The following is a 24,601-nucleotide window of genomic DNA, read 5'->3' as shown; positions in this document are numbered from 1 at the left end:
GCCCTCCTGGACAAGTTGATCACATGGGATCTGGGAAGCAAAGGGAACACTGAGACAATACTGGCCCTTGTGCAAGCGCCCCTTGAGCACCAATTGTCCTTCTATCAGGGACATTAAAAGACGGCCTGGAAGGCAGACTCTCACTTGGCAATTTGAAGCCTGCTATATAAAGATCAGGGATCCTTCCAAGTTTTCAAAACGGAACTGTGTAAAGTATTTAAGTATTCTAACAAAGTCTCAGCACCCACAGTGCAAATGGCACCCACGAGAGCTTGAAACACAGACAGTCCCAGTGACAGAGAGACCACAGTCCTCACTGAAATGGCTGAAGGCTGCTGGGGGCTGAGGTATGAACCAGACTGGGACACCCAGCTTGGTGGCACAACTCCCACAAGGTCAGGTTTATTCCCTGCTCTCTTGCCACAGCAGAGGACTCAGTGCCCAAGCCTCTGGCGAAGCGTGGAGGGCAGAGCTCGGGCAGGTTGTGCATGTGCCTTTGAACTAAAGGCACCAGGAAGCACCAACCCTGCAGACAAGAACTCAACTCTTCTCGTCTACCTTCCTGCCCGAGGCAGGCTCAGAGCAGCCGTCTCACACCTCTCTAAACCAACGGGGGCTCTGTCCTTACCAGGCTCCTCGGGCTCTGGGGAACTGTTCTCGCAGCTCTCAGTGCCAGATGAAGTTTCCTCTGCTGCAGCCCGGTTCACAGGCTCCCCTCCTGAAGACTCAGGGGCAACATTCATATTGCCCTTGAAAGAACAATAGAAAAAAAGAAAACTAAAGATCATTCAGTATTTTGCTGGAATCGCCTCAAGGATACGGTTGCTCTCCTTCTCCATGTAACAGCGTTCAAAAGCTTTCAGCCCAGCCTCTTCCATTCCCCTCCAGTGGGTTACCTGAGCAGAGGGAGAGCTTTCAGGCAGGGATCTCCTGATCTCCTGGATCATTTGCTCGACGGCAAAGCCAAGATCTCCTGGTGGCAATTGCTCTTCACCAGGTGCATTCCAGGCTGAGCCGGAGGCCGTCGATGCTGCACAACCTGCACTGCCAGGTGGAGCGCTGGGGGCTGAAGTGCCCAAGGTGGCTGCAAGAATCCAAACACATTGGTCACACTCCACAATGTGGCTCTGGGACACAGATCTCTGTTGCTGCCTTGGATCAACCATCACAGGAAGCAGGCAGGAAAACCAGGCAGAGAATCTTTTGCCTTTCTAGGTGCCCCTTCTAAATAAGCTTGAGAATTTTGGGCCGAGAATGATAGAGCCTTGTGGAAAAATACTTCAAACAGACACTTTTCAGGACCTTTTGGAAAAGCAAGGCTACAACTCTTTTACTACCTCGCAGGTCGTGGGCTGGGGGCTGCTGCTCCCTGTGGAGCTGCTGGAAGCCGCAGGGCTGGATCCTGAGCACCTCCCGGTCGATCGGAGGCAGCTGCCCCCCGTAGAGCTGCTGGAAGCGGCTGCGAGGCCCCTCCCGCCCGAGCGGCAGCAGCGGCTCCCCGCAGAAACCGAAGAAGCCGCAGGGCGGGATCCGTAGCAGCTCTCGCTCGGCGGGCGGCGGCCGCTCCCCATAGAGCTCCTGGAAGCGGCTCGGCCCCTCCCGCCGGGCCGGCACCGGCCGGTCCCTGTGCAGCAGGTGGAAGCCGCAGGGAGGGCGCCGGGCGAGCAGCGGCCGCTGCCCGGGGGGCGGCTGGAAGCGGCCAGGCCGGGGGCTGCGCAGCTCCCGCCCGTCCGGCAGCGTCCGCTCCCTGTGCAGCAGCAGGAAGCCGCTGGGCGGACGCCCGGGCGGCAGCGGCGGCCGCTCCCTGGAGAGCGGCTGGAAGCGACTGCGCCCGTCCCGCCCGTGCGGCAGCGGCCGCGCCCCGGGGAGCTGCTGGGAGCCGCGGGGCGGGCGCCTGCGGCCCTCCCGCCCCGCCGCCGGCCGCTGCCTGTTGGCCGCGCTCCGGCGCCTGATGCGGAGCAGGAGGTCGGGGCGGTCGCGGCGAAAGCAGGGGTTGCTGTAGTGGAGCCAAGCCCCGGCATCGCCCGGCGCAGCTGAGCCAACCCGGCCCGGCACCCTGCGGAAGCCGTAGCGGTAGAGCTGGCGCACGAAGCTGCGGAACTGCGTGGCCCTGAAGGTGTGCGGGGCCGGGCCCTGGGCGTCGCCCGGGCTGAGCAGCTCCCGCTCGAAGAGGGAGCGGTGGATGAGCAGCCCCCGGGCCCGGCTGTCCCAGCGCACGGAGCGGACGCGGGGGCTGTTCGCCAGGCGCCACAGCTTGGCGGGGAAGGCGCTGGCTCTGAGCCCGGCGGGCAGCGGCAGCTCCGCCATGGCGCCGCTCGCCGGCTGTCGCCACAACGGCCCCGGCGCAACGGCCGCGTGGGGATACCATAGGGACAGAGCCAACGCGGGGATTTGGAGCCTGGGGGTGCTGGCACCAAAGTCCTGCTCTTGAGAGGGGTGCAGGGACACAGGGGCTGTCAGAGGACAATGAGAGACAGGGGACATGAGGCCATAATGGGCCAAGCAAGATCCTGCCCAGCATGGCAGCAAAGACATTTCCTCCCCGTGGCCTTGGCACTCCAGGGCACCCCAAAAAGGGCCGAGGAGTCCTGTGTGTAACCAGGAGGGATGACTGACATCACTGTGGGTCCCAGCATTCCCCAGTCCCTTGCTGGCCATTCAGTGCACACTGGGGCCGCTGGGCATGTGTGGAACATGGGGATGGGGTGCACAAAATTAAAGGGGGACCCCAAAGTGGAAGGAGTGGAAGCCAAAATCGCTGGGTGGAGACCCCCAAAACGGAGGTGTGAAATCCCAAAATGGAGGGAGGAACCCACAAAATTGGGGCAACGCCCCAAAAACCCACATGAAGCTGTTCTCTCCCTTCATTGTTTACCAGCAAGAGTTCCATCTGAAACATGGGGTTAGAAGTAGAAGATATTAATCATAGAAATTAGAAGGTATTGAATATTGAATATAGGCATATAAAATAATGGATATTGCTTAGGGCCACATCCTTAGGTTACGTGAGAATATACCGTATCCTGGCCTATGGGAAAGGAAGAGACTACGTGCAGAGCAGCAAGGAGAGACCTGATAAGGAGAAGGAATGTATATGGAAAACAGGATACAGGGTGTAAAGACAACTGAAAAATGAGGCCCCTTATGTTCTGGAAACAGATGGATCCTGGCCCCTGGCTTGGACCGTGGCCAAGGAATCAATGGGCATGTGCAAAGCAGTGGGGTCGAAAAGTCAGCCTGAAGAAGACCATTCTTTACTTCATCCCTTTTACGACCCCCGAAGCCTGGGACGACCACCAGAGACAGCTGCGCAGGCGCAGAGGACCGACAAGCTGATTAGCATACAGAGCGGAGAGGGAGGGGAGCCAGGAAATGACCCATGGGGAAACTTAATGCATATGTAACACTCCAGGGGATAAAAGAACACGTGTGTAAGCAAGGGGTATGCAAGTATTTGGGAAATGTCCCACATGCGTCCGGCCGAATAAACATACCTACTTTAAAACTCACTCTGTCTCTGAGTTTTAGGGTCTGGCTCCGCGTGTCACATCTACCAACTCTAATTTCAGCAAATAATTCCAAGTGTTTTAGCTGAAACTCATTCCGAGCAAACTTTGTAGAAGTGATCACAGAATCACAGAATGTTCTGTGTTGGAAGGGATCCACCGAGTCCAATTCTGAAGAAAATGGCTTGCTGGCGGGGTCAGCACCAAAGACACCCACCCCAGCTTAAGGAAGAAGTGTCATTGACTGTAGGGCAAAGCAGCACAGAAGTACAAAAGGATAAGCTAAGCAATGCACCTGATTATTACTAGAAAAGATTGCCTGTAGGGATTCAGAAAGAGACATCACCAGTTACCCTAATACTTGACCATTGTCCCGACACACACGTCAGCTGGGGATGCCCTGTCACACCAAGGGATTGGAGAAGCACTCCCAGTAACTGGGAATTCCTATGTGGTTCGCCCACCCTCAGGCGAGGCCGCCAACTTTGCCGCGAGAGGGCCCAGATTTTATACTGTTGAATAAACAAGCTACCACAACTTCTAGTGCGGGAACATCTGGTTTCATCCTCCTCTTGTCCAGGGCTCAGGGAGGAGCTAAGGGAGTTTGCTTTGAGCCTACACCTTCAAACAAAGCCAGATAGAGATGTGATAAATGAATATGATTTGTGCCAATAATTGTAACTATATCGATATTTTAGAAAATATTTGTTAAAAAGTAATAGGGGAAAGTGATATGTAATTAGCATCACAAAACAGCTGTTTGCAGATGTTCATAAGATCCAGGATGGAGTATTGAGATATTTTCGCACAAAAGGCCTTGGGAAGGACAAAGCTGGGAAAAACTCCAAGAGTGGAATTGACATTGAGACGAATGAAAGTCCAGGCATCTTCTTCTTAGGCAAGATTGGCCTTGAAGACAATTAAGCTGTCCATATGGCCCTGGGCGCAAGGCTGGTGCCCCACAGGACAGGGGTGCCACCCACGGTGGGGCACAAGGGGAAGGCTGAGGAAGCAGAGCGCAGAGACTGTGTGGGGGAAATAACAACAATTTATTTATTTTTCTAAAAATAAGGAGTTGAAGAGCCTTGCTAGTTCTACTGCTGGGGTGGGGAGAGTTTGAGGCCTTTCTCTTTAGGGACCGCCGGGGCCACCCAGGCAAGCAGTGCCTGCCTTGGGTGGGACCAGAGGGTCTGAGGCTGGTGCTTTGGACAGATGGATCAGAGGGACCTGCCTCATCCTGGGGCTGGTCCTGCTCTGGGGACACCGGCACAACTGGGGGATGGCTTTGACCCCTGCTGGGGGTGGCCTCCGTTGTGGCAGCTTCCTCTTCTTCCTCTGTGGGCACTTGAGGGCTGCTGGGTAGAGTCCAAGAGCTGGGTCTGGGGCTGTTAGGGCTGGAGGAGTTGGGGTTGTTTGGGCTCGAGAAGCTGGGGGAACTGTGGCTGTTGGGTCTGGAGAGGCTGGGGGAGCTGGAGAAGATGGAACTGGAGCTGCTGGAGCAGCTGCTGGCTGCTGGGCTGTCATCCTCATCTGCGGCAGCGTGGGAGTGCAGCAGACTCTGGGCCCCTGAGCTGCAGTGTCTCACAATGATGTCGATGGTGCTCTGGACCAGTGGCACTGTGTGTTCCTCCAGGAAGCCCTGCAGACTCTGGATCATGTCCTCCTGGTCTGCCCCACGCACACAGAGAACATACAGGATGGCACTCTGTGCTCCTTGCCATCCACCACTGCTCCCTTTGGATGGCCTCCATCCTCTGGTTCAGCCAAGTCCGCACAGAGTCCAGAAGTTCCCGTCGTCGACAGAAAAGTCCTGCCCAGACCTTGGGCAGGACAACGCCGACAGCTCTGGCTGGTGTCTCCTGAGGAGAAGAGGGATGGGCCGGCACAGGGCCATGGGGGCTGATCTCGTCCTGGCCGCCGGGAGCTCGCTCTGATGAGCTCGTGGCTGCTGGCAGCTGCTCAGGGGCTGTGATGACAATCTCTAGAGAGTCACCGGCATCATCAGAAAACCTGACAGTCTCTATTGCTCCTCTGCACAGTGAGCATGATGGATTTGTCTGTGCCCACCGCAGGATGCAGCTCCGGCAGAACTGGTGGTCACAGGGCAGAGTAGAAGCCACGTCATCCCAGGTGTCCTGGCAGATGGCACAGTTGCCATCTGTCTCTGTGGCCATATTTGGCTGCTGCAGCACGTTGGGGAGGGCTGAGGATCAGGAGCTGCTCTCTGTTGCCGGTGTCACACCCTGCAGGAGAGGGGAGGAAGGAGAAGGACACCCTCCCACCTCCCTAAAGCCCTGCCTTTTTCTCCCTGTGCTTCCTGTCTTTCTCCTTATCTTCTGCTTGGAATTTTCAGAGGATTTATTCTTATTTTCTCTTGATCAGTGCTAAAATGCATGTTTCTCTTCCAAGTTTCAGTTTGTTTAGTGATCCTGTCGAGCCTTTTCTCAGAAGCCTTTTTAATGAAATTTAGAGTCAATTTCAGCAATTTTGGTGATTCCCTGTGTGATTTACACAAGTCTCCTGTTAATTAGGGCACCACTTAGGAAGGTACAAAGAGAAAAAGGATGTTTCTGTATGTCAGTTCAGTAGTGGAATATTCATGGATAGAGAGAGTGATTAGCTGAATTTTACACGTACTCCTAACCTGAAAGTGCAACAGCTAACTTGGGGAGCAATTAGAGCCAGATCTCTTCTTCTACCAGCCGGAATTCAAATGTAAAGGAAATACAGCAGGGTGAGAATGTTAGTGCTCAGCTCCTAAAGTGCCTTGTTAAGGTGTTGTTAGAGTAATGGAGATAAAAATCTGGGTTCCCATTCCTAATTGTCAGTTTCATTGACTCTGAAAACAGCAGAGATGTGCACATCACACTTATCAATCCATTTGGGGGTGTTTTAGGTTTGTAATGTAATAGCTTTTTAGATCTCTAGACAATGCTTCCAGGAGTCTAAATGACTGAATGACTTTCTCCTTTTCTCCTCAGTCTTTGCATTCCTGTGCACCAGAGATCTTCAGTGAATGAGTTCCACTCTACTCCAAGCTGAATCTCTCAGCTGTGTTTACAGTGGTTGTCTGTGGGTCTCTTCTGCACCGCGCAATTTTAAAATCTTCATTCCTTTCAATCTCTGTTTTCCCGCTCTCTGTGTTATCACACTTGTTCAGCAAGTTTTCTTTCCAAGAATACTAATCACAATATCCCAAAGGAATAAAAAATGGTTGGCCAGAATTGGGATTTCACCTCCAACACTGCCTGTTGTGACAGACAGGAGGAGATTGTTGGCTGGAAACATTTCATGTGTGGGGAGGAAGGGGCTGGACCAGCCTTGCCCTGCCCTGGAACCCCAATCCCCCCAGAGCCTCTATCCCAGCCCAGCAGTGTCTGCCAGTCCCTGGCACAGCACAGGCAATGCTCCACAGCCACCTCTGGAGCCCCCAGCCCAGCTCCTGAGTGACCAAATGACCCCAAGTCCCACCTGGGGGAAGGGCCCAGGAACACCAAGGGGTATTTAAGGCTGAGCACAAGGCAAGCACACATCTTGACCCCACCTCCTCTTGGAATTTCTATCTGAACACTGCTGGAATCCAGGAGTTGGTAGCTCTGTGTGTGCTTCTCTGTATATTTTTTGTCTTTCTCACTTTCTGTGTCTCTTTCTTCTATTTCAGTCCTCGTGCAAATGTTGATTAACTTAAAATTGAATGAGCTAATAGTCTGTGAAGTTGAATGGGCCAAGGTAATGCTTTGGGAAGTGTTTTTGTTGATTGAATGTCACGCTAATCCTTTTACCAAAGTTTCTCTGGTTTTCTAAAATTCCCAGTAAAGGCTGTTTTGTTGTTTTGAGCTCATGAGAATCTCTTGTTGGTATTTCTCCAGTGCATCCAACTCAGAGGACACAAACAATTGTAATTCCTCTTAAATGTCTCCTTGAGAGAGTTGTTTGGGGGATGGGAGTCAGGGCTTGTGTGTCCTGCTTGGCACAGCCCAGGCAGGGCTTTCACAGCCCCATTCCACACTCCATTTCCCAGCTGGAGCCGCTGGTGCCTCTGAGTTCTGCTGCCCCAGCCCCAGGGACGCTCTCCTTGTCTGCCCATTCCCCCACGGTCTCTGGGCAGGGATGGCCTCAGTGGGGGCTGCTGACATCCTCAGCACCTTGGAGCGCCCTGGAGCCACCTCCGGCCATGGACGGCGGCCAGCGGCCGGGAATGCCCCGGGGTGAGGAGGGAGGACACCAGCAGAGCATCCCCCCGGGGCAACGACGAAGACAGTGCCGGGATCAGGCGGAAGGAGCACGGACCCCCACCGGAGCATCCTCCAAAGGTAAGGTGTTTTCCAAAGTAAAATTGGCAAAAAATCTTATTAAATTCTGTGGCTGATCTTTGCTGTCCCCACGAGTCGCTCACCACCCACACGAATCATAAAGTTCCCCCTCAAATGTGGGACTGGGAGCACACAGACCCTTCCCCATAGTCTAGGGACCCCCAGAAGACCCCTCCCTATGGACTGGCCACCCCAGAAATGGGGCTAGGACCTCCAGAGAAACCTCCCCATTACCCTAAAACCCCCCAGAATGGTGCTGGTACCCCCAGAGACCCATCCCCATGGGACTGGAACCACCACAGACCCATCTCCATGAACCTACAACCCCCAGAAATGGGACAGGGACCCCCAGAGACCCCTCCCTATGGGCCTGGGATCCCCAGAATGGGGCTGGGACTCCCCCCATGTGAGCCACGCCCACTCCCCGCCTTGCCCCTCCGCCAGCGTCAATCCAACCAATCAGCGCCTGGAACAATCAGTGCAGGAACGCCTTCTGCATCATCCAATCAGATCGCACTCTTATTCTGGCCCCACCCCTTCATTGTGACATCACAAGCGGCCTTGACACTCAGCCCCTCACCACTATGACATCACTGCACTCCCATTGGCTGTCGGCGGGAGGGCGGGGCTTGCCCGGACTATAAAAGGCGTGTGCTGGCACACAGGGCTCAGTGCGGGCCCGGCGATGGGAGCGGCGGCGTTGGCGGCGTCAGAGCCCTGGGAGCGCCCCGGAGCCACCTCTGGCAACGGACGGCGGTGAGGAATGCCCTGGGGAGAGGGGGGAGGACCCCGCCAGAGCATCCCATGGGACAGTGAGCACCGAGAGCGGCGGGGCATCGCCCTGGAACGAGGACGATGGAACTGGGAGGACCAGGGCAACCAGCGGAGCATCCCTGGGGCTCAGGAAGGAGAATACCAACATAGCATCCCCCGGGGGCAACGGGCATTTAGGGATTTTAGGGATTGTAGAGAGTAGTTTAGTATGTCACATGGATGAGAAGTTTAGGTTTTACAATTTTTAGCATATTGTAGATTGTTATAAACGCCAATCACTTGGTTTTTAAAATTTTAAAAGTTTAATAATAATAAAATGGTTATAAAAATAGTAATACAATTAGAGTAATGAAAATTTAGAGTTAGGACAATTACAAGACAATAAAAAGCAAAGAATTACAGACGTCCGGATGCTCTCGGGCACTTACGCCCGATAAGCATGCCTTGTGAACAAAGGAATAATCTTTAAAAGCAGTAGCCTGTTGCATATTCATACATCTCATACATGATGCATAAATTCCTTGCAAATTAAGAACTTTTCTGGTTTTTGTCAACTTCTTCCCCTTAATCCTGGTGGTTCCATAAAGCCGGAGAGAAGGTGGAAGTATGTTTGTCTTTTCCGATAAGGAGGCAGTAATTCTTTATGGGCCCCCATCATTGTCATCTCTGTGTGAAGAGTTTCTTCATTATCTCATCTCTTGCTTGAGCTAGTAAAAAAAACCCCCACATATATAGCCTCTATTTTAACTACAAAACTACATTTACCATACTATTAAAATGTTAATACAGCACTTCTAATGAATATAACATAATACATATAGTATTCAATTTAATATTTGCGAAAAGCCAATCATAAAATATGCATTTTTCACAGATGGGTACAGGAGCTGTCACATCTTCAGCAGAGGAGGACACACCTTCAGCAGGAGCTGTCACAGCTTCACCAGGTGTTGGGGAATGGCTGCAGGAACAGGGTCATGGATCGATGGAACAATTGTTCCAGCAATCCTCTGTTTGAGACCCCAGACCTGAGCTCTGTGCCCGGGAGGAGCTCTGGCCTGGGAAACTGGCCTGGGAACAGCATTGTGTCTGGGTCTGGGAAACAGCACTGTGCCTAGCCTAGGAACAGTACACTGTGCATGTACAGATAGCAAAAAAGCAGCATATCCTTGAGATATGAGTTGTACAAGAACAGGATGTAAAACAAGATGTACCTAGCAAAGTAAAATATATCAAGCTAGCAGATGAAACACTTAGCTGCAGCTGAAACCGCACGTAGGAGAGCATGTAACAATGAACCTTTATGAATTAACCAATGAGAGCTTGTTGCTAACATTGCTTGTGAAAGACTGTATAAACTGACAGGATCTTTGAATAAATCAGAGCTTGCTTATCAATCATATTGATTGTGTGCTTGTCTTCCCTCACTGCCCACGGCAAATCTTGGCACCCAGAACAGGGACCCTTGCAACCCTCAGGGGTCCCGGTGCCTCTCTGACTAAGGCGGTGAGCCCGGAGCAGCGCTGAATATGCAGTGTTCAGAGGGCTGGAAGTCTACTCGATGCTGGCATAAGGAGTCCTCTCGAGCCTGGGTCAGTGCAAGACTTGCCATCTGGGGAGTCAGGACAAGACTCGCCATCCGGGGAAGAGCTGCCGGCTTGCAAGGTACAAAGGCTGCACTTAAGGGTCAGATTATGGAAAGCAAAGTAGCTCTTCAATTACTTACAGAAACGTGATTTAGCTGACATAGATTTAGATAAAGATCCGCCAGCTTTGTACACCTATGGTCGGGCTCAAGGCTTATTTAAAGCCTCAGGGGATCTCTCTGATGAGAAAGAGTGGCGTGGATTAGAGAACATTCTTTAGTTTAAGGTGATTGATGATGATAAGGCTGCCCGAGAGCTAATGAGGTCGTGGCGCTCAGTCATAAATTGTTTGCAGAAGTATCAAGCAGAAAAGAAAGTTGCTGCTGTTGCTACTGCCACTTTAGAAGGGGTTAAACCAGGAATGCATTCTTTAGAGGTTGATTACAATCCTAGTCCTCCAGTAAGAAATATTATTGAAATTAAGAGCAGATCGAGTGATAAGCAACCTACTGCTCCCCCTGCTTTTAATCCTGCCTTTAATGCTGCTCAGTCAGACACAGATCCCCTCCCCGGGAATGAACAATCAGTAATAAATAGTGAAAGACTTCCACAGGCTAAAAGAAAGCAGCTGCAGGATGAAACTGTTCAGAACAGCCACAAAAGAGTTTTAGTGACATCTGCTAGTAATCCTTTTAAGCAAGAACATCCTAAAATTTTACCAGGAATACACAGAATGAATTGGTTGAGTATCCAAAAAGAAGCAATAAGTAATAAAGATTATGACTTGTTCTACTATTACTGACATAGATTGCCAAGCTTTTCCTGTTGCTTATACACCAAATGCAGGAGGGGGAGAAACAACCAATTATCATCCTGTGGATTGGAAATTGCTTTCACAATTGAGAGCCGCAGTTAATGACTGTGGGCTACATGGGGAACCTGCAAAGCAAATGCTTAATTCCATATGGGGCTCAGGTTTACTTCTTCCAAAAGATATTAAAAGTATCATAAGAATAATTATGACACAGTCTCAGTTAAGACTGTGGCAAGCCCACTAGCATAAATTATGTAATCATTTTGCAAAGACTCCACGACAGCAGAATGAGCCCTTATTTGGGATAACTGTTGAACAATTAATAAGTGTTGGGCAATTCACTACAACTGAAATGCAGGCACAAGTAGGGGCTAAAGTATGAAAAGCTACCATACCATTAACTAGAGAAGCAATCTCCATGGTTAGGACAAAACCAGTATCTCCTTCTTCTATGTCTATTAAGCAAGGCAGAAATGAGCTTTTTATTCCTTTGTGGATTGGGTGACCGAAGCTATCAATTTAGCTGATGTACAGGACTTCATGAAGAGAACCCTATTACGACAGTGTGTTTTAGAAAATTGTAATACCTCTACTAGAAGTATTCTTAACACAATGAGCATTGATGCAACAGTGGAGGAAATGCTCTGTGTGCTCCCCGTGAACCTCAGCTCTGGGACCACTGTCTGCCCCAGGCTTCAGGGGCTGCAGTGGGAGCCCGGCTGGGCTCTGCCCTGGGGCCATCCTGCAGGGACAGCTGCAAACAGGGAGCATTCCCTTGCCACAAAGAGCCAAGCCAGGGCTGCAGGGCAGCTGCTCCAGCCCGGACTGCACTGCTGAGTGCTGTGCTCTGGGGCTCGGGCTCCCCGCACAGGGGACTGGACTGGTGTGCCACAGGAGACTGGGAAGCTGCAGCTTCAGCCTAACTGAGGTGGGTGCGTGGGCTGGGAAGAGTGGGGAGGCTCAAGGGGATTCACAGAGCTCATCCTGCTGCAAGGACAAGAAAAATGGGAGTGGGAACTCAGCAGTGAGGAGAGCTGAGGGCTGGAGAGCAGCTCTGAATGACACTAAAATCCCACTGCACCTCTGAGACATTGCTGCTCCTCAGCCAGTGACAGGATGAGTCCCTAAGCCTGGGGCTCAGCCTTCCTCGTGGTGAGGGGCACCAAGGAAGGCAACAGTGTGATGGAGACTGCCATGGGCTGGGAACTCACTGGGGGAAAAGAGGGAGCAGTTGGGAAGTAAAAGGCAGGTGGAGGAGAGAACTGTTCAGAGAAAGACTGAGCTACAGCTTGAGCAGGCTGCAAAATGTCATCTGGGATCATCCCAGATTGATTTCATTTCAGAAGCTATTGAAAAAGTTTATTTTGGGGTGGTGTCATGTTTTCCCTGGGAGGTGTACACTCTGCACACTTGAGCTGTGTTGCTGAAATGCTCAAGCAGGTCTGTGCTGCAGGTCACCCCATTTCTTCTTTGGCTGATTGTGGCCCAGTGCTGAGCTCCAGCAGAGCCCTGGCAGAGCCCAGAGCAGCCTCAGCACCCGCAGAGCCCGGCTGCAAGGAGAGAAACCAGAAAGCGCCCGTCAGCTGAAGGCTCCTGTCCCCTTGTCCCAGCCGCCCGCGGTGCCCAGGCCATGCTGGCCGTGCCCAGAGCTGTGCCCAGAGCTGTCCATCCCTGCTGCCTTTGGGAGCAGAGCAGGAGGGCAGGACATGTGCCCAGCCTGCAGCCGGCCACGGCACATCCAGCCCTCAGCAGCTGCCCAGAGCAGGATGCTCCTGTGCTCGCTGCCATCTCCCCAAAGCTCTGATCCCACCATGCCAAGCAGACGGGACCCACCTGATGCCATCCCCCGCTGGAAGAAAAGCTGGTCCCAAACGATGTCCTCAGCCTTCTCCAAGGGCACGGCCCATCCATGCCACAGCTGCTCCCAAGCACTTCCCCAACCAGACTGGACCCCACCTGGAACGCTTCCTCTAGAAAAACACACAACAACTTATTGAAAATAGATTACAGACAAAAAGGGGAATAAGAAAAAAGGTCAAAAATCATATTACTGTCAGGGACTTGAGGAAGGCCCAACCCCTGCATGCCAGGGAAAAACCCACCCACAGGTAAGGGAAGCCCAGGCTTTATCCCTTCCCCCCTGCACTGCCCCCCAAAATAATGGTGATCCCAAAGCAAACAGGGGCAGTGGAGCAGCCCAAGCCCTTCCTTGCCTGCAAAGCAAAGCAGCCCCTGCACAGGTTCTGGAGTCCCACTTCTGCTCCCACCATGGGGGTTTGTTTGTGTCGGGCTGGCTGCCCCAGCTCCAGCCCCAGCCCGGGGCACGGTGGGTGCTGGGGCTGTTGGCAGGGCCAGGAGCCCACTCCCATTTCATCACCACCCCAGCCCATCCCCCAGCCCTGCCAAAAGCAGCCTGGCAGCCGACTGAAGGATCAGCTGCATCTGCCCCAGCAAAGGGGGAACCTTTGGTTCCTGGCCAGGCTGTGCAATGCCCAAATCTGGGAGCATCCCCCTGCGTGTGGACTCACCTGCAAATTCCCTGTGGAGCCTGGCTTTGGAGAAGGTGCCAGAATCGAAGTCCATCATCCTCAGCTGCCGGTGGCCAGGTGGAGGAAGAGGTTGTCATCCTTGATGTCATCCTCGCTGTCCCCAGAAGCAGCAGCCCCACACGGTACAGCTCCTCCAGGGGCTCCTTCTCCTTCCCTGGGGGTGAGCCCAGGTTGTCAGGGTTCTGCCCAGGGCCCAGAGCTGTCAGGGAACCATGACAAGCAAAACCAGCTCAGATGGTGGCCACCAGTGCTGGGCAGAGCAGCTCAGCTCCAGCACAAGGGCTGCGTGTCCCCATCTGATGACCCCTGGGCAGTGACACAGGCAGGACAAAATGTCTGGGTTCCTTTGCTTCTCATTGCCAAGGCATGTGTGGAGCTGCAACTTACCAGGGCCTTGCATCAAAGTGTGCCTGTGGCTCTCTCCCTTCTTCTAGGGCCGATCAATATCCTGCAGCCAGGGATCACATAACAGCTCTTCTAACGAGGGCCTGTCCGAGTGCAGCATGGATAAACACCGCCTGATCAGGTCTTGGCACTCTGGGCAGAGAAACCAGAACCGGCCGGTCAGCTGGAGAAGGCTCCTGTTGGCTTTGCCCCACTATTCCCGTGTCCAGGCCATGCTGGATGTGCTCAGAGCTGGGCCTAAACTCCCCCATCAATTCCCTGTTTTGGAGGAGAGCAGGAGAGCAGGACATATGCCACCTCCTCAGCAGCTGCCAGAGCGGGATGCTCACGAGCTGCTGCTGTCTCCCAGCACTGGCATTGCCCCCGTGGCCAGAGATGAGGATCCACCTTGAGAGAGCCGTCCTGGCAGCGAGAGCTGATGGTCCCAGCTGATGTTCTGGCTCCTCCTGAAAGGGTGCTCCCCGCAGACCATCTGGTGCAGCAGGATGCCCAGGGACCAGATGGTAGCTGGCTTGCCGTAGTAAAATCGAAAGTGGGTCCATTCTGGGGGCCTGTATGACGGTGTTCCTGTGGAATACAGATGGGGTTCATCAGGGGGATGCTGCTGCTCCCAGAGCCTGGCCCCAGCATCCCTGGGCATGTGGGGGCTGCCCCAGTGGCACACGGGGTGACCGCCGCCCTCTCGCCAGCACCTGGGACTTGTGTACAGACTCGGGGTTGGAAAAGAAGCCACTGGGGTTGGAAGAGGGCAGCAGAAGTCCTGGCAAGGCCCGACCATGAGGAGGAAAAACCCACCCAGTGCTTGGGAAAACCATGCCTTCATCCTCCCTGCCTGCACTGCCCAAGAACATCATGAATCCAAAACAAACCAGGTGAGTGGAGCAGTCCAAGCCCTTTGTCACCTGCACACCAAACTGGCTGGGACACAGGTTCCGGCCTCCCTCTCTGCTACCCCCACCCACCCGTGTTTTTGTTGGGCTGACTGCCCCAGCCCCAGCCCCAGTCTTGGGCAGAGTGGTGGGCAAAGGCTGCCAGCAGGGCTGGAAGCTGGCTCCCCACCCAGCCCTGCTCAAATGCAACTCAGCTGAAATCTCAGTGCCATGAAGGGCAGCAAAAGGGAGAATCCCCGCTGCCACAGCCAGCTTGGGCTGGGAGATGTTGGGCCATGAGATGCCAGGACCGAGAGCACACCCCTGCGTGGGCTCACCTGCAAAGCGAGTGTAGGCTGTGTCTTGCAGGTAGGTGCCACAGCCAAAGTCAATCAATTTGGCCTGCCCGGTGGCCAGGTCAACCAGGATGTTCCCTGGTTTGATGTCCCTGTGCAGGACCCCACAGCTGGTGCAGTGCTGCACGGCCTCCAGCACCTGGCGGAACAGATCCCGCGCCACCTCCTCGGACAGGAACCCCCGTGCCCGAATGAAATGGTGCAGGTCCTGAGAGTGCTCTGGGCGTTCCAGCATGATCAAGATGTCGTTGGGGAGCTCAAGCCACTCCAGCAGCTGGACTACACCGGGGAAGCCAGTGGAGACCTTATCCAGCAGCACGATCTCCAGGGGTGCGCTGGTGCCGTCGGGCTGCGGGAGGAGCACGATGCTGTCAGTGGGGCTGATGCCGTGCCGGGGGTCATGAACTCCTCACCCAGCCCGGGATGCCCTTCGCCCTGCGCTGGCCCCACGCCCGCTCTCCCTCGTGGCGTCCTGGTGGCTCCCACCCTGCCGGGCCTCGGCTCATTCCCGCCTAGCACGGCCCGGCTTCTGCCGCTGGCCCCGCTCACTCACCAGCTCGCCCCAGTGCCGGACGCGGTTCCTTGGCACCCTTTTGATGGCCACCTGCAAGCCAAGAGCAGCAGCGGGCTGAGCTCACCACCCACCCTGCCCAGCCCCAGCTCCATCGCCATCCTCCTCCCCCTTCTCCTCCTCCCCCTCCCTCTACTCCTCCTCCTCCTGCGCCCGCCGCCGGCCCCGCCGCTCACCGGGGCGCCGTCCGAGAGCCGCGTGGCCGCGAAGACGCTGCCGAAGCCGCCGCTGCCCAGCAGCGAACCCAGCCGGTACCGCTCCTCCAGGCCCTGCTGCGCCTTCCCTGCGGGCGGGACGCGGCTGTCAGCGCTCGGCCCGGGGCCAGGAGTGGCCCCCGAGAGCCCCCCGACCGCCCCGGGCTGGCCCTCCCCAGGCGTTCGCTCCCGGCAACGGGACAGCGGCGGCTCGGGGGCGGCGGCCGCGCTGCCGAGCGGCGGAGCTCGGGCCGGGGAAGCCGCAGCGGAGGCGGCGGCAGCGGCCGTGCCGCGTGTGTCCTCCGCGGGGCCCGGGAGGAGCCGGGGCCGGGGCCAGGCTCGGGCCAGGCGGAGCCAGAGCGAGGCGATGCCGCCCCAGCCCCAGGCACCGATGCCCGCCCAGAAGCGCCACCGCCAGCACGGCCAGAGCCGGGCGGAGGCGAGACCCCGGCGGGACGGCCGGGGGCGGGGATGGGGCAGCCCCGCCCGGAGCCGGGGGCGGGCTGGGGGCATGGCCCGGCCGGGAATGGGGAGAGAGAGAGACTGGGAGAGGAGGGGACAGCGGGAAAGGGAGAGCGGGAGACGGTACGGGACAGCGAGGGAAGGAGAGGAGAATCAAGAGGGAGTCTCTGCTTTGGCTGCTGCTGCTGCTGCCGCTGCTGCCGCCGCTGCTGCTGCTGCTGCAACTGAAGCTCCGGGGCCGTTTGTCCCCGTGTCCGTTTTTCCGTTGCCCGCTCACCCCCACGCCCAACCCCCCGCTCCCTGGGGGCAGCCCCTGAGCCTGTCCAAACACGGGAACTTTGCCGTGTTCAGCCCAGACCCAGAGTCTGGACTCCTGCACGGGGGCAGAGGTATCTCCTTGGTCGCTGCCGTGCATTGTCCCCGCTGAGGATCAAACCCTGTCGGGGCACATTTCCTGGCTGAAGGATTCCCTGGTCCTGGCCCTGCACTTATGGCTCCAGCGTTGCTTTCCAGTGAATACTGGAAGGCAAACTGTTTAGGTCATGGTACTTTAGTGTCTAGAACTCGCTAAGTCACTGATCTTAGAGGTGAGATGCATTTGGAATTAATGGGATGGAGAAGTAGTGCAAGATGGAAAAAGGCAGCAGAGAAATAAATAGAGGAAAACATCTTGGACTGTTTCTTTCAATTTTCATTTCACTTCTGGAAAGCTGTTTCAGTTTTCCAGGAATCTTCTCCACAGTCCTGTTTGCTCTTCTCAAGAACCTTTCCTGGAGAACCAGGTTGAGCTCCTGTCACAAGATGTGCCACCACCTGCAGCTTCTCTTGGCTTTCCACAGTGGGTGTGCAGCAGGAGTCTTGCAGCAGAGCAGGACCAAGGTTTGGAGAACTTGACAGCTTGTCCTTTCTTTTCCTGGTGAGCTGGGGAGTTGTGCCATTGGTGAGGTTTTCATTGTGACTGTTCCAGCCTTGGGAAACAGGAGGTGGAACCAGGACTTGTTAGGGAATACAAGCCTGACTGAATGCAGAGAAGGAATCTCCAGAGCCCGCAGCCAGAAATGGAGAGTTGTGTGATAATCATTCCCACATCTCCATGGACACCTGGAAAGTGATCTAGAACATGAAAATGGGACAGAGGGAGTTTGTTTCTGTGTTCAGTTTGGGTGATTCTACATCTCCAGTGCTGGTATAAATCAAGAGCACAGTCAGTTCATGATAAGCACCAGAACAGGCTGGACCTCTGAGAGTAGGTGATGGAAAGAATTTGAAAAGGAGAAATGCAGGGAATGACTTGGTGGACTTTGTCTGGAAGAAGGGTATTTTTTTTTAATTATTTCTAGTCCATTGCTTCTGCTTTTGTCCTTCTTACAAGGCCATTTGCATCCCAGATTCCTCATGAAATGAGATCCCTGAGCTTCTGGAAGTGCCTGAAAGATGCCCAGTTCTTGCAGGGACACTCAGGCTGAAACAGGAAGCAATTTTGAAGCAATTGCATTAAACAAAAACCAGTTCTTAAGCAGAGATTGATGTCACTGCCCCCGACCAACCACCATGGGCAAATCTCTGGCTCAGCCTGGAGCAGTGACCTTGAGGGGGTGTCCCCACTGCAGGGAGGAATCTCCACAGCCCCCAAGAAGGGAAATGCCAGGAGACGCTGCCATTAAAATTTGGATGGGGCTTTTCTAGTCTGAAGTGCTGCCCTGTCAGTCAGATGTGCCCAGGCTGGGCCAGCTCAGCAGCTCTGCAGGAGCTCTCAGTGGTGTCACTTGGTTGTTCCTTTCTCTGGGGATTTTTCCAGCCCTGCCACAGCTTCAGCTCCCTCTGAGGATGTGGAACTTTGGGATGGAGGAGTCAGGCTGGTTTCAGCATTATTCACCCCAACAGCAGCGTGACCCCCCTCCTTCATTTCCCACTGGGGCTTTGCAAACAGGGCCTTGCAGGAGTGGTTTGAGCCCATTGCAGGCAGAGCCTCCTGCTCCAGCAGGAACTGCCTTTCCTGTGCCAGGAGCAGGGCAGGTCCTGCTGCAGGAAAAGCCCCAGGCCAGCCCCAGCACAGGGAAGGCCTCGGGCACAAGGGCAGAATGCCGTGCTGGGAGCTGTGCCAGGGAGAGCCTGAGGCACCAAAGGCGCCTTGGCAGCAGCAGCTGCTTGCAGGGCATGGCCAGAAGCCTCCCTTGGCAAGCCGGCCTGGTGGCCAGCACTGCAGAGCTGCTGCCTCAGGGCTCATTTCTGGCTGGGCTCTACCCCAGCCCACAGAGTGTGACCTCAGCCCTGACTCTGCCACGGCCCTTGTGCCTGAGCCCTGCAAAGCCCAAAGGTCACCTGTGCCCCCCTGGCTGTGCCAGCCCCTGGGGCAGGGGGAGGAAAGGCAGAGAAGGGGCTGGGTTTGGCTGTGGGATGTGGGGTCCAGCAGAGACCATGAGGAGTCAAGGCAGTGGATGGAGTGCACTGAGCAGCCCCTTCTGCCCATGCAGTCCTGGAATGGTTTGGATGGGAAGAGCTCTGCAGTGCTCATCTCATCCAAACCCCGCCATGAGCAGGGACATCTTTCACCGGATCAGGTTGTTCAGAGCCCTGTCCCAGCTGGACTTGAATGTTTCCAGGGACGGGGCACTGACCACCTCCCTGGGAACCTGTCCTGGTGTATCACCACCCTCATCATCAAACATTTCCTCCTTATCTGTTCTTATCTGAACCTCCCTTCCTTTAGTTTAAAACCACCCCCCTTTGTCCCGTTGTGACAGGCCCTACTAAAACCTTTGTCCACCCTTGTATTCCCAATGAGCCGGGTTTCCATGGCAACTGCCAGGACAGGTGACCCAGGTGTCACCCCCAGTGAGGGCTGCCATGGAAACAGTGCCCAGCACTGTCCCTTTCTGTCTGGCTGACCTGGCCTTTGGCCCTGGCCCTGGCGTTTGCTGCTGGTTCCGCGGCGCCTGACCGGCCAGCGCGGCACAGGGCAGGTGGCCATGGCACAAGCCCCCAGCAAGGGATCCCCTCTGGCTCTGGGCAGTGACAGCAGCCCTGAGCAAGGGGCCAGGGCAGGTTTCCATCGCGACCAACCATCACAACGGCTCCAGGAGCAGAGTGACTCTTGCCAAGGAACTTTGCCTTGCTGTCACTTAATATTAAATCTGGTTTTTGCTGATCCCTTGCTGGGGATTTTTTCAGCGCTCTCAAGCCCTCGTTGGTAACAAGGTGAAGGAGCCCTGGCCCAGGCTCTGGCCCTGGGGGACACGGGGATGCTGCCGGTGGGTTCCTGTCCCCCTGTCCCACCCCCAACAGCCCCGGCCCCCGTCCCCGTGTCAGGCTCTGGGGTCGATCTCGTGGAACATCCTCTGGGGGAGGCTGCGGCGCGGGGGGCGGGAGGACCTGGGGGGACAGGGGACCCCGCTGTGCACGAGCAGTGTTGGACTTCTCTGGGGGAACTGGGAGGGGGGGCTGGGGTGGAGTGACCTCCCCAGTGACCTCACACAGCCCCTGTGACGTCACACAGCCCCTGTGATGTCACACACACCCCTGTGATGTCACACAGCCCAGTCTGAGATGTAACAGGCCACCTGTGATTTCATACAGGTGTCCTGTGATGTCACAGCCTGCTCTTTGAGGTCCCAGTCTGCTCTGTGATGTCACAAAATCTGCCCTGTGATGTCACAGCCCAGCCTGTGATGCCACAGACACCCTGTGATGTCACAGCCAGCTCTATGATGTCACAGCCACCTTTGTGATGTTATGCAGCCTCGCTGTGATGTCACAGCCTGCTCTGTGATTTCTCAGTCAGCTCTGTGATGTCACAACCCACTCTGTATTGTCTCAGCCTTCTCTGTGCCATCACACAGCTGCTCTGTGATGTCACAGAGCCCTTTCCTATGATGGCAGTCTTCTCTGTGGCCTCACAGCCCGTTCTGTGATGTCACACAGCCAGCCTGTAATGTCACAGCCGACTTTGTGACATCACAACCTCCTCTGTGATGTCACAGCCTGCTCTGTGATGGCAGAACTCACTTAACTTGTCACACAGCACCTCTGTGGGCTCACAGACCCACCCTGTGATGTCACAACACCTTCAGTGATGGAACACAGCCACCCTATAATGTCACAGCACACTCTTTGACCTCACAGCTTGCTCTGCTCTCTGATGTCATACAGGCATGCTCTGATGTCACAGCCTGCTCTGTGATGTCACATAATAAACCAGGGATGTCACAGCCAACTATATGATGTCACAACCTGTTCTGTGATGTCACACAATCACACACTCACAGGATTGCTGGGTTGGGAGAGACCTTCGAGATCATCGAGTCCAACCCATGCCCTAACCCCACCTCAGCTAAACCATGGCACTGAGTGCCACATCCAGTCTTTTTTTAAACACATCCCAGGATGGTGACTCCACCACCTCCCTGGACAGACAGTTCCAGCACTTTATCACCCTTTCCATAAGATACTTTTTTCCTAATATCCAACCTAAATTTCCCTTGGTGCAGCTTAAGACACTGTCCTCTGGTCCTGTCAGTTGTTGTGAGGAGAGAGACTGACCCCCACCTGACTGCAACCACCTTTCAGGGAGTGTAGAGAGTGATAAGGTCACCTCTGAGTCTTCTCCAGGATAAACAACTCCAGCTCCCTCAGTCATTCCTCACAGGACTTGTGTTCCAGACCCCTTGTAATAGATAAGAGAAGTCTCTTTGTTCATCATTAAACAGGAACTCAGACAAAGGAAGAGGTTTTTTTGAATAACAGGAAACCCGAGGATACGCTGACTCCTTAAGTTGATGGTACAACTAGGGTCGGGAGGTGTGTAACCATCTATGGAAAGATTGTTACAGGGTCATAAACCCCCAGCGAGGAAGAGGAGGAGAGCCTTCATCCAGATGACCACCAGAGAGCAGGCGGCGACCCCCTAGCAACTGGAGGCGCACGCGCAGAGTACTCCCGGAAAAGCCACACTCGCGGACGAAGGGGGAGAATAAAGGACCGTGGGAAAAGGGAAGCGGTGTGAGCCTTGACGGAGCACTGACTCCCCGGCTGCACCCAGCGCTGTTTGCTTGTCATTGCTTGCTGTAATCAATAAAATTCTTTTTATCAATCCCTAAAGGATCAGACAAATTATTTACTTTAACTTATAACACCCGCTCCCTGCTCTTGCTGCTGCCCCATCTTCAAAGCCTCTCCCTCGGGCTCTTCCTCCCGTGCAGAGCAGCTCTCCTGGACAGGGACGGCAGATGGCACAGCTGGGAAGCAAAGGGAGCACGGAGTCAGTATGGGGACGTTTTCCTTGGCAGCAGCTGCACTTCCATCAGGGAAGGGAAGATCTCAGAGCCTCCCCAGGAGGGTTAGAAAGAAAAAGCAGCCGAGCGGGCCAGGCTGTGGTGAGCGCAGCCGCGGCGGGACTGTCCCGCAGCCCCGGCAGCCCGGCACAGCCGGCACAGCTCCCAGGCCCTGCCGGCACAGCTGCCTTGCCCAAGGACAGCCCCTGTGCCGGCCGGGGCAGCTGCGCTGAGCAGCCCCGGCACGGGCAGGGCCCGCTGCTGCCCCGCCGGGCAGTGCCCACGGCCACAGCCCACGCCACCCTCAGCCCCACCCTGCCTCCCCGGCCCTGGGGCCTCACCCGGGCTCTCTCCAGCGTGGCAGCAGCAGGTCCCCGTTCCCTGCTCTTGCTGCTGGCCTTCAGCTTCTCCCTGCTGGCTCCCGTCAGTCTCCGGCTGTCCTCAAGGTCTTCACTGCAGCTGTGGCAAAAGCGGAGGCTCTGGAACTGGTTCCAAGGCCTGGCAGAGCTGCAGTCCCGGAGCCCTCTGTGCTCCCTGCTGGCCCCCTCCATCCCCTCAGCCCCGCCATGCTCTCGGCAAAGCCCCAGCCCCCTTCAGTTTCTTCAGCCCCTCACAGTCCTCTCAGCCCCTCAGTCCCTTCTGACCCATCCTGTCCCCCTAGACCCGCCACCCCTCGGCCTGTGCCACTTCCCTGTCACCTCAGTGCCACCATCGCCCTCGGCTGCCCCACAGCCCTCAGCCCCAGCAGCACCTCAGGGTCACCGTCCCTTCAGCGTCACCGCCCCCTCAGCCCCCTCAGTCTCACCGTCCTTCAGCAGCTCCTCAGGGGACAGTGCCTGGGGCCACCGGCAGCTCCCACTGCTCCAGGGACACCCGGGGCTGGAACTGCTGCTCCGCCCGGCCCGGCCGCCAGCTCGGACCCAGCACAGGGAGAGGGGACACAGGGGGCACGGGGGAAAAGCAAGAGGTGAGGGAGGAAGCAGAGCAGGGGAAGAGGTTAAAAAGGGGCCTACACCTATACAGATATCAATCTATGTAACTAAACCCCAATATATTAATATAAATATGCCTCTCTACAAATATAACTATATATATGTAAATGTAACTATACACATGTATAAATGCAACTATGGACATCTACAACTATAACTGCACATCGAAAAATATAAATATATACACCTTAAACTAAAAATAAATTAACTAGACAAATCTCTGTCTATGTAGATAGATAAATGTAACTACATAAATCTATAAATACAACTACATATACCAATAAATGTAGCTATACACATCTAGAAATATAACTAGAGACAGAGGAATTCTACCTGCCCAATGGTCACAGGCTCTCCCTCTGTCTCTTCCTGGCACACAGGGCAGCCCTCCTGGACAAGTTGATCACACGGGATCTGGGAAGCAAAGGGAACACTGAGACAATACTGGCCCTTGTGCAAGCGCCCCTTGAGCACCAATTGTCCTTCTATCAGGGACATTAAAAGACGGCCTGGAAGGCAGACTCTCACTTGGCAATTTGAAGCCTGCTATATAAAGATCAGGGATCCTTCCAAGTTTTCAAAACGGAACTGTGTAAAGTATTTAAGTATTCTAACAAAGTCTCAGCACCCACAGTGCAAATGGCACCCACGAGAGCTTGAAACACAGACAGTCCCAGTGACAGAGAGACCACAGTCCTCACTGAAATGGCTGAAGGCTGCTGGGGGCTGAGGTATGAACCAGACTGGGACACCCAGCTTGGTGGCACAACTCCCACAAGGTCAGGTTTATTCCCTGCTCTCTTGCCACAGCAGAGGACTCAGTGCCCAAGCCTCTGGCGAAGCGTGGAGGGCAGAGCTCGGGCAGGTTGTGCATGTGCCTTTGAACTAAAGGCACCAGGAAGCACCAACCCTGCAGACAAGAACTCAACTCTTCTCGTCTCCCTTCCTGCCAGAGGCAGGCTCAGAGCAGCCGCCTCACACCTCTCTAAACCAACGGGGGCTCTGTCCTTACCAGGCTCCTCGGGCTCTGGGGAACTGTTCTCGCAGCTCTCGGTGCCAGATGAAGTCTCCTCTGCTGCAGCCCGGTTCACAGGCTCCCCTCCTGAAGACTCAGGGGCAACATTCATATTGCCCTTGAAAGAACAATAGAAAAAAAGAAAACTAAAGATCATTCAGTATTTTGCTGGAATCGCATCAAGGATACGGTTGCTCTCCTTCTCCATGTAACAGCGTTCAAAAGCTTTCAGCCCAGCCTCTTCCATTCCCCTCCAGTGGGTTACCTGAGCAGAGGGAGACCTTTCAGGCAGGGATCTCCTGATCTCCCGGATCATTTGCTCGACGGCAAAGCCAAGATCTCCTGGTGGCAATTGCTCTTCACCAGGTGCATTCCAGGCTGAGCCGGAGGCCGTCGATGCTGCACAACCTGCACTGCCAGGTGGAGCGCTGGGGGCTGAAGTGCCCAAGGTGGCTGCAAGAATCCAAACACATTGGTCACACTCCACAACGTGGCTCTGGGACACAGATCTCTGTTGCTGCCTTGGATCAACCATCACAGGAAGCAGGCAGGAAAACCAGGCAGAGAATCTTTTGCCTTTCTAGGTGCCCCTTCTAAATAAGCTTGAGAATTTTGGGCCGAGAATGATAGAGCCTTGTGGAAAAATACTTCAAACAGACACTTTTCAGGACCTTTTGGAAAAGCAAGGCTACAACTCTTTTACTACCTCGCAGGTCGTGGGCTGGGGGCTGCTGCTCCCTGTGGAGCTGCTGGAAGCCGCAGGGCTGGATCCTGAGCACCTCCCGGTCGATCGGAGGCAGCTGCCCCCCGTAGAGCTGCTGGAAGCGGCTGCGAGGCCCCTCCCGCCCGAGCGGCAGCAGCGGCTCCCCGTAGAAACCGAAGAAGCCGCAGGGCGGGATGCGCAGCAGCTCCCGCTCGGCGGGCG

At 55.1% G+C, this 24,601-nt stretch overlaps 1 long non-coding RNA gene across 1 annotated transcript in view; it reads left to right on the top strand.

Moving 5' to 3' along the window:
- LOC137463945 (uncharacterized) overlaps nt 1-24,601 on the top strand; it is a 223,569-nt gene that overhangs the window by 38,222 nt on the left and 160,746 nt on the right. The gene's annotated exons all lie outside the window — the stretch shown is intronic.

The sequence above is a fragment of the Anomalospiza imberbis genome, chromosome 32, assembly GCF_031753505.1.
Source record: "Anomalospiza imberbis isolate Cuckoo-Finch-1a 21T00152 chromosome 32, ASM3175350v1, whole genome shotgun sequence".
NCBI classification, from domain to species: domain Eukaryota; kingdom Metazoa; phylum Chordata; class Aves; order Passeriformes; family Viduidae; genus Anomalospiza; species Anomalospiza imberbis.
The sequence above is the reverse complement of the archived record's forward strand: the minus strand, read 5'-3'. Positions and strand labels throughout refer to the sequence as shown.